Source organism: Mustelus asterias, chromosome 30, assembly GCF_964213995.1.
Source record: "Mustelus asterias chromosome 30, sMusAst1.hap1.1, whole genome shotgun sequence".
NCBI lineage: Eukaryota > Metazoa > Chordata > Chondrichthyes > Carcharhiniformes > Triakidae > Mustelus > Mustelus asterias.
Window position 1 is genome coordinate 17,440,556 of NC_135830.1, and position 12,313 is coordinate 17,452,868.

Here is a 12,313-nt window from a genome sequence, read left to right on the forward strand (position 1 = left end):
AATCATCTCCATTGTAATTCAATCACTCCAGCCTTCCATCCGGTCAAAAGACCATTTGTTCTTTCCTCCTCTCCCTCTCTATTTTCCTTGACTCTGCACTTGTTTGTAAACCATTAAATCACTAATTTCTTCCAGTTAGGGTCAAAGATCAGCAACCTGAATCATTCACTCTCTTTCCCTCTCCACATAAGCTGTTGAAGCTAATGCGTGCTTCCAACATTTTCTGTTTTGAGGTGGGATTCGCAGCAACTACAAAACCTAGTTTTGGATCACAGTAGATCACTTTTCTCTGACTGAATCTTACCTGTTTGAACAGTTGAAAGGCTGAGGTTTTAAATAATAAGACACCAGAATATGTCACCCTGTTTCACATGAAATGAAACAAAATGAGAATTAATCATTTCTTAAAATGCTGCTAATGCAATATATATTTCATTGTCAATGCCAGCATTTGTTGTCAATCCCTATTTCCCTCTGAACTGAGTATTTTTCTGGGCCATTTCTGAGGGCAGTTAAGAGTCAATCACAGTGCCTTTCCTCTGGAGTCCCATGGAGGCCAGAAAGGAGAAGGATGGCATATTTCCTTCTGCAAGATGTGTTTTCATGACAATCAGAAAACAAAGCTTCATTACTGAGACGAGCTTTCAATTCCGTTTCAGTTCTAGACTGCGGTGGGATCGTGACCTGTGAGACTGGGCCACAGGATTCATACTCCACTGATTTTTCCACAACGTCACCAACTTCCCGGAAGAGTGTAAGTTTAAATCCTTCACATGGGCATGGAGTCTACGGAAATAGGGCTAACTGGTAGGGAGGCCATGGAACCTTTACAGATTAAAGGGGAGGAGGTACTCGCTGTCTTGAGGCAGATCAGAGTGGATAAATCCCCAGGACCGGACAGGGTATTCCCACGGACCTTGAGGGAAGCTAGTGTTGAACTTTCAGGGGCCCTGGCAGACATATTTAAAATGTCAGTATTCACGGGGGAGGTGCCGGATGATTGGAGGGTGGCTCATGTTGTTCCGTTGTTTAAAAAGGTTCCAAAAGAAATCCGGGAAATTAGAGGGCAGTAAGTTTGACGTCGGTGGTGGGCAAGTTATTGGAACGTGTGATAAGGGATAGGATCTACAAATATTTGCATAGACAGGGACTTATTAGGGAGTGTCAACATGACTTTGTGCGTGGTAGGTCATGTTTGACCAATCTATTAGAGTTTTTCGAGGAGGTTACCAGGAAAGTGGATGAAGGGAAGGCGGTGGATGTTGTCTACCTGGATTTCAGCAAGGCCTTTGACAAGGTCCCTCATGGGAGGTTAGTTAGGAAGGTTCAGTCGTTGGGTATACATGGGGAGGTAATGAATTGGATAAGACACTGGCTCAATGGAAGAAGCCAGAGAGTGGTTGTGGAGGATTGCTTCTCTGAGTGGTGGCCTGTGACTAGTGGTGTGCCGCAGGGATCGGTGTTGGGTCCATTGTTGTTTGTCATCTATATCAATGATCTGGATGATAATGTGGTCAATTGGATCAGCAAGTTTGCTGATGATACAAAGATTGGGGGTGTAGTGGACAGTGAGGAAGGTTTTCAAAGCTTGTAGAGGGATTTGGACCAACTAGAAACATGGGCTGAAAAATGGCAAATGGAATTTAACGCAGACAAGTGTGAGATATTGCACTTTGGAAGGACAAACCAAAGAAGAACGTACAGGGTAAATGGTAGGACTCTGAAGAGTGCAGTTGAACAGAGGGATCTGGGAATACAGGTACAGAGTTCCCTAAAAGTGACGTCACAGGTGGATAGGGTCGTAAAGAGTGCCTTTGGTACATTGGCCTTTATAAATCGGAGTATCGAGTATAAAAGTTGGAGTGTTATGGTAAGGTTATATAAGGCATTGGTGAGGCCGAATTTGGAGTATTGTGTACAGTTTTGGTCACCAAGTTACAGGAAGGATGTAAATAAGATTGAAAGAGTGCAGAGAAGGTTCACAAGGATGTTGCCGGGACTTGAGAAGCTGAGTTACAGAGAGAGATTGAATAGGTTGGGACTTTATTCCCTGGAGCGTAGAAGATTGAGGGGAGATTTGATAGAGGTGTATAAGATTTTGATGGGTATAGATAGAGTGAATGCAAGCAGGCTTTTTCCGCTGAGGCTAGGGGAGAAAAAAACCAAAGGGCATGGGTTAAGGGTGAAAGGAGAAAAGTTTAAAGGGAATATTAGGGGGGGCTTCTTCACGCAGAGAGTGGTGGGAGTGTGGAATGAGCTGCCGGATAAAGTGGTAAATGCTTTTAACATTTAAGAAAAACTTGGACGGGTTCATGGATGAGAGGGGTGTGGAGGGATATGGTCCAAGTGCAGGTCAGTGGGACTAGGCATAAAATGGTTCGGCACAGACAAGAAGGGCCAAAAGGCCTGTTTCTGAGCTGTAATTTTCTATGGTTCTATGGTTCTGTGGAATCAAACTACTTAATTTCACATTGAAAACAAACATTTAAAGCAGTGTACTGTTGAAATCAGTGTCGAACACTCAGGATACCGGGGAATTGACGAGATATCTATTGCTTTCATTCAAAGACAGAAAACTCTGGTGAACCCTCAGCGTGAGTGATGAAGAAGCTGCGCTCCGAAAGCTCGTGATTTCAAACAAACCTGTTGCACTTTAACCTGGTGTGAGAATTCTTACCGGGTACTGAAGGGCATTTCATTTACAATTCGCAAAAAGATTATTTTTATAAAATTAACAGCTTTCAGCAAATCGCACCGCAATCACATTGCAGACGGTGCAGTGAGTTACTCTCCTGGCCTCATTGCATCAGCTCCAGAGGACGATTTCTCAAGAACACAAAAAGCTCAGCGAAACAGATGTTGGTGGCTTCATTCATCAAGGATGACCCTGGAGCACGTGACCTTTCTCCCAAATCACACACGCACACACAAGCACACAGTTGCTCAATAATGCTCAGGTCACATTAATTTCCGTGTTGGTTTCGTTGGTAAAATTCGTTGCTGTCACTGCCATGGTCTGGGTTCGATTCACGGTTAGGGAATGATGATTCATTGCTCTCGTGCAACACATGAATTAAGGAGAGTGGGCATTGCTTCCTGGTCCAAAACGGGAGCGATAATTGTGGCAGGTTGAACAGGAAGAAGGCAAAATCTGCCCCATTCTACAATCCTGTCAAATGCCCACAACAATTCATATTTACATTAGGAAGTCTGACAACACCAGGTCTATTTGGAGTCAGGAGCTTTCGGGGCGCTGATAAAATGAAGCAAATTGATTTTATTATCGGAGCAAATGAACCTGTTGGACTTTAACATGATGCTGTGAGACTTCTTATTGTGCCCACCCCAGTCCAATGCCCGTATCTCGACATCATATTTACATTGCAATTGCTGGTACCTACTGTCAGAATGAGTGAGTTAACTTCTACTGCATTAAATTTCACTGTAGCTCACCACATTCAAAGAGTAATGTTTGTTATAAACCTTACTGTGGTAAATCTTTTGAAAAACTTCAGCTTATCACTGCTCTGCTTTCATCACACTGGAAGCTTATGTGAAAAGATTAATAATTTCAAAGCTGAACAAGGTGCACAAGACTGGAAGGAGAATGCGACTGTGAATAATTGGCACTGTGCATATTCCTGTATCCAGTCTATGGGAGAACCAGGAGAATGAAACCCTGGTGGTCCAGTGCTTAGGATTTGGCGCTTTCAGGGTCATAGATCGGCTTGATCTGCCAAGATTTAAAGTTTTTGATAATCTATTTCACAAACCTGAGTCGTTTCCTGGTCGAAAACAGCTCTGTCAGAAGTAGTGGAATTAGATCTATATTTCTGTCCGAATTGGAAATGTCACATGGGCAACAGTTCAAGAACTAACGCAGACAGTGAAGGACAGTGATAGGCTGCAAAGCGCTGCCAATAGAGATGGGGATACAAGGTCAAATCTGTGTGACAATGAGGTAGATTTGATCGATTAGATTGACACAAACATCCCCTCGACCTGGATCCAAATCTCAGCCAAATCACAAGAAAACATCTCGCTAACTTAAACGCTAAGCTCTCCGACTTCACTCAGAAACCAATAACGCTGAGACAAAGCGGGATGCAGTCTGACCACTGGATCCCCCTCCACCACTTCATAAGACTAAGCTGGATCCCGAGCACTAGTTTACCGCTGAGGGGGTATAGCTCAGTGGTAGAGCATTTGACTGCAGATCAAACGGTCCTCGATCCAAATCCGAGTGCCCCCTTCCTTGTCTAATTGTTGCCTTAATTTCAATTCTGACTGTCTTTCTTTGGCTGCAAAGCGCATTATGACGTCCACCAACCGGGAAAGGCGTTACATGAATACAAATCAGTCTTTCATAAAGTACCTTCAGTCCCAATTATTTGGTTACTGACAATCGTCAGTGGAAACAGTTTGTCTCTTTCTGCTCGATAAAACGGCCCTTTCCCATGTTGGGAGAAGCGGGAAACCACGAAATCGCTGCAACACTGCGGGGAGTAAAGTAGTCAAAGGGACTTGCACAGTATTGTAAACGATGTGGTCATGTTGTAGTTCTCGACTATGTTTTTAAAAAGGAGAATTGGTGTTGGATATATACAGCACTCGCTGACACCCGAATATAGTGTGTCTTCGTCTAAGTGGCGGAATTCGTTATTGCGCTCGACTTTAAGCAAATGGTTGGTGGCTCAGTCCCATCCAGAGGCGGTGGTTGTACTTTCATTTTCCCCATAAGCATTCATCGCCGCGCAGTTCCGGCTTGTGAACCGAGGCAACAATAAAAATCTTTCTCGAGTGTTGCCGCTCTACTGTTGTCAGGTGTTGTCAACATTATTTATTTAATGAATATTGATATCATTCATATCACATGGTATAATATATTATCATTTCAAATATGCAATTAAAGTTAAGAATTAGAGTCTTGGTTGGATGTGTTTGTGTATCAGTTCACCGGTGAGTCCTCATCTGAGACTGGGAAACAATCTCTCAGTATTCTGTAGGTTCAATAAGATTGCCTCTCAGTCTTCCAAACTCCAGGGAATTTCAGCCCAGTTTACACAGCCTCTCATCCCAGGAGAACTCTCTCATCACAGGAACCTACCCAGTGAACCGTCTCCAATGGAATGATGGCCTTTTTCTGAAAAAAAAGCATTGTCAATATCAGAACTGCACCGAATATTTCACACTTGCTCCCAACAAAATCCTGTATAAATGTAAATTGGCGTTTTGATTCTTATACAGCAATCTGTTGGCAATAAAGACCAAATGTCATTTCCCTTCCTATTGTTTGCTGCACCACCATGCTATCTTCCTGCGTTCCTTGTACAAACACACCCAAATCTCTCAAGATAAACGCTTATATTAGGAAGGACGATGGCCGAGTGGTATTATCGCTAGATTATTTGTCCAGAAACTTATCCAATTTTATGGGGCCCCGCTTTTGAATCCTGCCACGGCACGTTGTAGAATTTGCTTTCAATAAAAACTGTCTGGAATTAAGAATCTACTGATGAACATGAAACCATTGTCGATTGTCGGAAAAAAAAAACATTGAGTTCGGGAATGTGCTTCAGTGAAGGAAATCTGCCGTCCCTTATCCGTCTTGGCCGACATTGATTCCAGAGCTGCAGCAAAGTGTTTGACCCTAACTTTCCCAGGACAACCAGGATGAACAATAAATGCTGGCCAGCCAGCGATGCTCATTTCTTATTAATTAAAAAAGAACTAGGTCACCTTTTCAAACATTGTCTGCTCTTTCTCCCATTATGAACAAGATAAGATCTTTCTGGGCAACATGGTGGCACTGATGGCTCACAGCGCCAGGGACCCAGTTTCAATTCCCGGCATTGGTTACTGTCTGTGCAGAGTCTGCATGTTTTCCCCGTGTTGCGTGGGTTTCCTGCGAGTGCTCCTTCTTATTCCCAGAGTGAACGATGTGCTGGTTAGGTACATTGGCCATGTTAAATTAGCTGTCAATTTACCCAAGAAGATGCCGGTTCTGCCGACGAGGGAATTGTCACAGAAACTTCATTACGGTGTTAATGTAAGCTTAATTGTGGGACTAATAAATAAAATTTAAACTGTCCAACCTTACACCCGATTTGCTGCAACCACTGAGCTATGGAGCCAATTCCTGCGCCCAGCGCGGAGTGTGTGTATCATCATCAGTGGAGCGAAGAAGATGTTGAATTTTCAGGTGGGTGATATTTGATGGATGTGGAAATATCCGAGGTGGAGAACAAGCAGCTAATCGATGAGACTTGAAAGAGGAAGAATTTGACATGTGTGACAGTTGCTTTTGTGATAAATGTTTGCCGTGTCATTCTTCTTCAGAGTTTATTGCTGTTGTTACATCTCTGATTTTTCCAGCTCCGATACGTTTCAATCAGCTGAGGATTAATCTCCTTGATCCCTCAACAGACACAGTGAGACGTGTTTTCATTTAATGAATAATAAGTTATTCACTACTTGCCTGGGACTCCAACGCGAGACATGGCGCCGAAACCTGACCACGGGACGCCAGGAAAGCTAATAACAGAGATTGGAAATTCGTTGATAACCATCTGTCTCCAACGCTCATTTCAGGTCAATTTCGCAACTGACATTGTCACACAGTCATTCCAACATCTTATAACCAACTGAAACAAATTATGTCTTCTTCCTTTATGTTCAGATACTTTCAACTCCAGAAATTCAATACGTGCTGAGCAAAGTACTCTGTTTAATTAACAGTTTGTCATCAATTCCGGGCCACAGCGCTGGAAACATTGACTCTGAACCACTAGACCACCCAGGCTCCACTATCACTGGTTCAATGTTGCCTTGTCCACCATTCCTGGTGTCATGTAATCCATTCTGTCTTGTTCTCGATCACAGAAATTCCTTTTGATCCTTTCGCTGAGTGATTCCTCACTTTACAATCAGAAAATACTGGGAATACTCAGTAGGTCAGTTCATGTTTAGTGACAAACACGCAAATAATTCCAGTAGTCGAATCCCTCTGAAATTATAAGCATTTGGATTTTTTTTTCTGTGAAGGCAAAGTACTGCGGATGCTAGAACCTGAAACAAAAATAGAAAAATACTGGAAATGTTCAGCAGGACTGACAGCATCTGCAGAGACAGAATAGAGCCAACGTTTCGAGTCCGGAGCTCTGACGAAGGGTCATCCGGACTTTAAACGTTGGCTCTATTCTTTCTCCACAGATGCTGTCAGGTCAGTTTAGATCTTCCAACCTTTTCTCGATATGATGAAAGTATTTCTGCCGGGATTAAATCGCGGATCTTTCGCGTGTAATGCGAATGTGACAACCACTACACCACAGAAACATTGCGATGCAATGATTCAAGGAAACTGGTGACACAGACCCGTCAATTGCCAATAATAATTTACATTTGAGTTGCATGGAATTCGTGTGATAACAGAGATATTTCGTAAAGTTAATTAACTGGACATATAGCGGTGATTAGATTCGATCACACGCTTCAACTCATATTACTGCCTTGTAACGAGTCTCACAGCACCAGGTTAAAGTCCAACAGGTTTATTTGGTTGCACTTGACTCACGTCATGAAAGGGCAGTGCTGCGAAAGCGTGTGCTGCCAAATAAACCTTTTGGACTTTAACCTGGTGTTGTGAGATTACTTACTGTGCCTATCCCAGTCCCACGCCGGCAACTCCATATCATTACTGTCCCGAACTCATCAATGCTGCCAGCAGAACCTATTGATGCCGTATCTGGTATTGCAAGTGAACAGAATCAATGGAGTATAATTGGGTCACATGACCCATTGAGCCTCCTCCATCACTGAATCAAGGTAGATCCACAGCTTCAACCCCAATTTCCAAGGTTATCCCGATAGCCCTTCATTCACTTAGATTCCAACAACTTTCCACCTCTACCTTCACTGTCTTGATCAATTGAAGATCCGCAGACCTCTGTGCAGCTGCGGAATTGATGCAAGATGGCGCCCGAGCGAGGCGACCTCTTGCAAGCTGTGCCCAGCATGCCTTCTAACTCTGTCTTTTACTCTCGTTCTATGCTTCTAAAACTTCATTCTGACTCTTTTAAACTCTCTAACAATGTTTTAATTCAATTTCTTACATCCCAGCTATGACTGTAACACTACATTCTGCACGCTCTCGTTTCCTTTCCATGAACGGTATGCTTTGTCTGTGCAGCGCGGATGAAACAAGACTTTTCTCTGTATGCTAATACATGTGACAATAATAAGTCAAAGAATTCCAAAGGTTCACAAGCCTTTGAGTGAAGAAATGTCTCCATACCTCAGACATAAATGGCTGAAACATTATCCAGAAAATGTGAGCCCAGAGTACTTTACTGAGGCACGTTTTGCCACCGTATTACCATAACATCACTCATTTGCCATGGCTAATCCATATAGCCGACATCAGCTGCACCGCGAGTATGCCAGTGGAAGCAGAATAGCAACGATATGCCAGCGGTGACTTTGCTGAGGGCATTTTTTCAATAAATGGTGAAGAACAAATTAACATTTTGTCTGCTCCAATCCAGTTCATATGCAACAACGATCTAGAATTAGGGAAAATTAAAAAAAACTATTAGTTTCGAGTATGTTTCGATCTTGTTTCGAATCGGGGAGCCTATCGTATATGAAATGAACATGTCAACTCCTACAATCCAGAAGCTCTGCTCATGACCAATGTGACCGGCCTAGAATATCAAACCGTGCAGTCCGATTGCAACCTAAATCCTTGTTTTGTAGAATTATAATTATGTTGAAAACATTAGCCATGTGGCAGAGTCATTGACCTAACATAAGTTTCAGAAAATAACATTTGTCCCGAATTTTATCTCTGTCTCCATGACTGCAGTTGCAGAATATTATTCAAACATTGGGGAAGTGTAAATGCCACATGTCTGTGAGATAATGTGATTCCTTGATATTTATTAACACTTAGAAGTGGGACAGCTGCTTTGAAAAGGTTTTATCAGTTTTTTTGAACACAATAATCAGTATACTTCAGGAACACAGGTGAGACATGGAAGTGTTTAGAATTTGATGCGTGTCGACAGATTCTGCCAAAACTGCTGAGAATTTCCACCATCGAATGCTTGTATTATAAATACAGATTTTACCAGAGCATAAAACACACCGCAATACGGCAATGATGAACGAAGTAGCCCAACAAGCTGTTCACGTGTAACTTTGAATTTCCAAAACCCACCAATCTCATAATTGCTGATCCTGTGAAAGTTACCTTGGAAAACAAGGCAGGCATTCTTCTCTCAAAGAACTGAAACGCCTCAGATGTGAACTATCTGCTCCCAAACTCAGGACTTTGCAATATAAAAGCAGCATTCTGGTGAAAGTTTAACTCAGTCCCCTTTCTACTGATCTTTGCCTCATTGAACACGTTTCAGGTTGGGACAGACAGATTCCTGATCTATCTGAGAAAGAAGGAGAATTGGCAGCAAAATGGAAACCCACGATCAAACATGGGTTAAAGTTTCGAGTTTAGTTATTGAGTTTAATAATATTTGAAATATATAAATTGTTGCAAATAATATCTTGGAGATAAAAGTTCAATAAACTAACGTCGGCTAACTATAGAGGCAGAAACACACGATGCGTTTTTTTTAGTGTTGCTCAAGGTCTCGATGACACTCAAATTCCAAGAGACAATAAAAGCAGATGGAAAGGGAAAAAGAAGGAAAGCGCCACCTCTCAATGATTTTGAACCACCAACGTTTCGCTTAATAACCGAACGCGCTAACCAATTGCCCAACAGAGAGTAGCACAACAGCAACCCACATGGCATCCTAAATCAGCGTGTCAGCGTTTTAGCTGCAAATTCGATGCCAATTCAATTTTCACCAAACCTGCCACAGAAAGACCAAATGATGGTTTAGTTTACAAATCTAAACATGCATATTTAACTATTTTACCCCACAGTGTAGTGTTGCTGTCTTGTAATGGTTAATCCCTTCCCCGAACACGGGGAAAGGTCCGTTTGATAGAGCAGGGAGGGACAAGTTTCAGTGGATTGATTGCTGTGATGAGGCGGTTGCCCTTGGAAGAGAGATTCATTGTGGTTAACCTTTTCTCTTTGAAGTTTGGAATGATGTAAAGTGATCCAATTGACAAGTCTGGAATGTCGAGACTGTTTGGCAGTGTACATACTGAGGGATTGTTTCCACCGCTCCCCGCAACCCTCCTCCCCCCGACCCCCACCTCCCCCCCCACCCCACGTCCCCCCCGCCACCCCCGCTAACTCCTCCCCCGCCCCTTGTTGGAATGTTTTGAACTGGGCTCACATTATCCAGGTGGTGTTTCAACCATTTAGGACTGAGGTTAGGCTTGTGAATCCTTGGAATTCTGTGGCCGAGGAGTCTGCGGATCGTCAACCAATGAGGACGTTGAAGGCTGAGCTGGAGAGTTTTTTTTTCAACTCGAAGGGAATGAAGGGATTTCGGGATTTGGTAGGAAATTGGTGCTGAGCGTGGGATCGACCACGATCTTATTACGTGGTGGGTGACGTTCAAAGGGAAACATGACCCACGCCTACTCCATCGATTCTGTTCACTGGCAATAGCAATCGTGATGTGGAGATGCCGACATTGGACTGGGGTAAGCACAGTAAGAAGACTCACAACACCAGGTTAAAGTCCAACACGTTTATTTGGTAGCACAAGCCACAAGCTTTCGGAGCACTGCCCCTTCATTAGGTGAGTGGGAGTTGTGTTCACAAACAGGGCATATCTCGACACAAACTCAATTTACAAGATAACGGTTGGAATGCTAGTCTTTACAGGTAATCAAGTCTTAAAGGTACAGGCAATGTGAATTGAGAGAGGGTTAAGCACAGGTTAAAGACATGTGTATTGTCTCCAGCCAGGACAGTTAGTGAGATTTTGCAAGCCCAGCGTTGACTGTCCCTAATAATTCTTTGCATCTCTAAATGCCTGTAGATCCTGTCTCTCAAAATACCTTCCAACAACTTATCCGTCACAGATGTGAGGCTCACTGGCCTGCAGTTCCCAGGCTTTTCCCTGCAGCCCTTTTTAAACAAGCACAACATTTGCTACCCTCCAATCTTCAGGCACCTCACCAGTGACTATCGATGATTCGAATATCTCTACCTGGGGACCCTCAATTTCCTCCATAGCCTCTCATAATGTCCTGGGATATACTTCATCAGGTCCCGGGGATTTATCCACCTCGATGCGCTTTAAGACTTCCAGCACCTCCTTATCTATAATATGTACACTTCTCAAGACATCATTATTTTATTCCTCAAGTGTCCTAACATCCATGCTTTTCTCAACAGCAAATACTGATGAGAAATATTCATTTAGGATCCCACCCATCTCTTGCAGATCCGCACATAGATGATCTTGTTGATCCTGAAGAGGCTCTACTCTCTCCCTTGTTACTTTTTTGCCCTTTATGTCTTTGTAGAAGCTCTTTGGATTCTCCTTTGCCTTATCTACCAAAACAAGTGTTTTGGCAGATACGTTGCACTTCTGCTTCATTGATGTGGCTGGTGGATTATGAAAATTGAAAGTTACACTTAGGAACATAGTAACTAAGATCTGCAGTGGGCAAATTCAGCGCTTCGAGCCTGCTCCAGCATTCAGTCAGTTCATGGCTGATCTTTCCCTGGTCTCAAATCCACATCCCCTTATCTGCTGATTCATTATACATTCGAAATATATCCGTCTCCTTCTTTAAACCTTTTTAATGATTCAGGCTCCACCGTTCTATGGAGCAGCGAGTTCCACAAATCGACGACGGTAGTTCCTCAACATCTCTGTTTTAAATCTACCGCCTCTCAATCTATCCATGTGAGAGTAGGTTGATTCTGTTCTTTCCCAACAGATGCTGTCAGATCAGTTGAGACTTTCAAACATTTTCTGTTTTTAAAAAAATTCCAGCATTCATCGTATTTTGTTTTTTGTGCAATTGTGACGTCTTGATCTCGATTGCCCAACAGGAAGAAAGATTTTGTCTACGTTTACTCTGCTAATTCCTTTTAAAATGTTGTATAGTTCGATCACGTCACCATCTTGTGGGACAATTTCACCTCAGTGTCGATTTCATGCCCCAGCGAACTCCCAAAGACTGTATACCACTGTGACGACACCCTAGCAGAGTTGGCGGCAAAGTGGTATGCAGTCGGCAGGGAGTTACCCTGGGAGTCCTTTACATCAATTTTGAAGTCTCGTGGCTTCAGGTTAAAGATCGGGAAGGAAACGTCTTACTGGTTACCAGGTAACGTCCTCCTTAGGCTAATGAATGACTGATCCTCATTGTTGAACAA

General features: G+C 43.0%; 1 protein-coding gene and 1 non-coding gene across 2 annotated transcripts in view; both read left to right on the forward strand.

The window, feature by feature from the left end:
* The window catches only part of LOC144480811 (uncharacterized), a 992,083-nt gene that overhangs the window by 340,058 nt on the left and 639,712 nt on the right, over positions 1–12,313 (forward strand). The gene's annotated exons all lie outside the window — the stretch shown is intronic.
* On the forward strand, positions 4,181–4,252 carry trnac-gca (transfer RNA cysteine (anticodon GCA)). The gene has a single exon. It is a non-coding gene; the product is annotated as a tRNA-Cys (tRNA).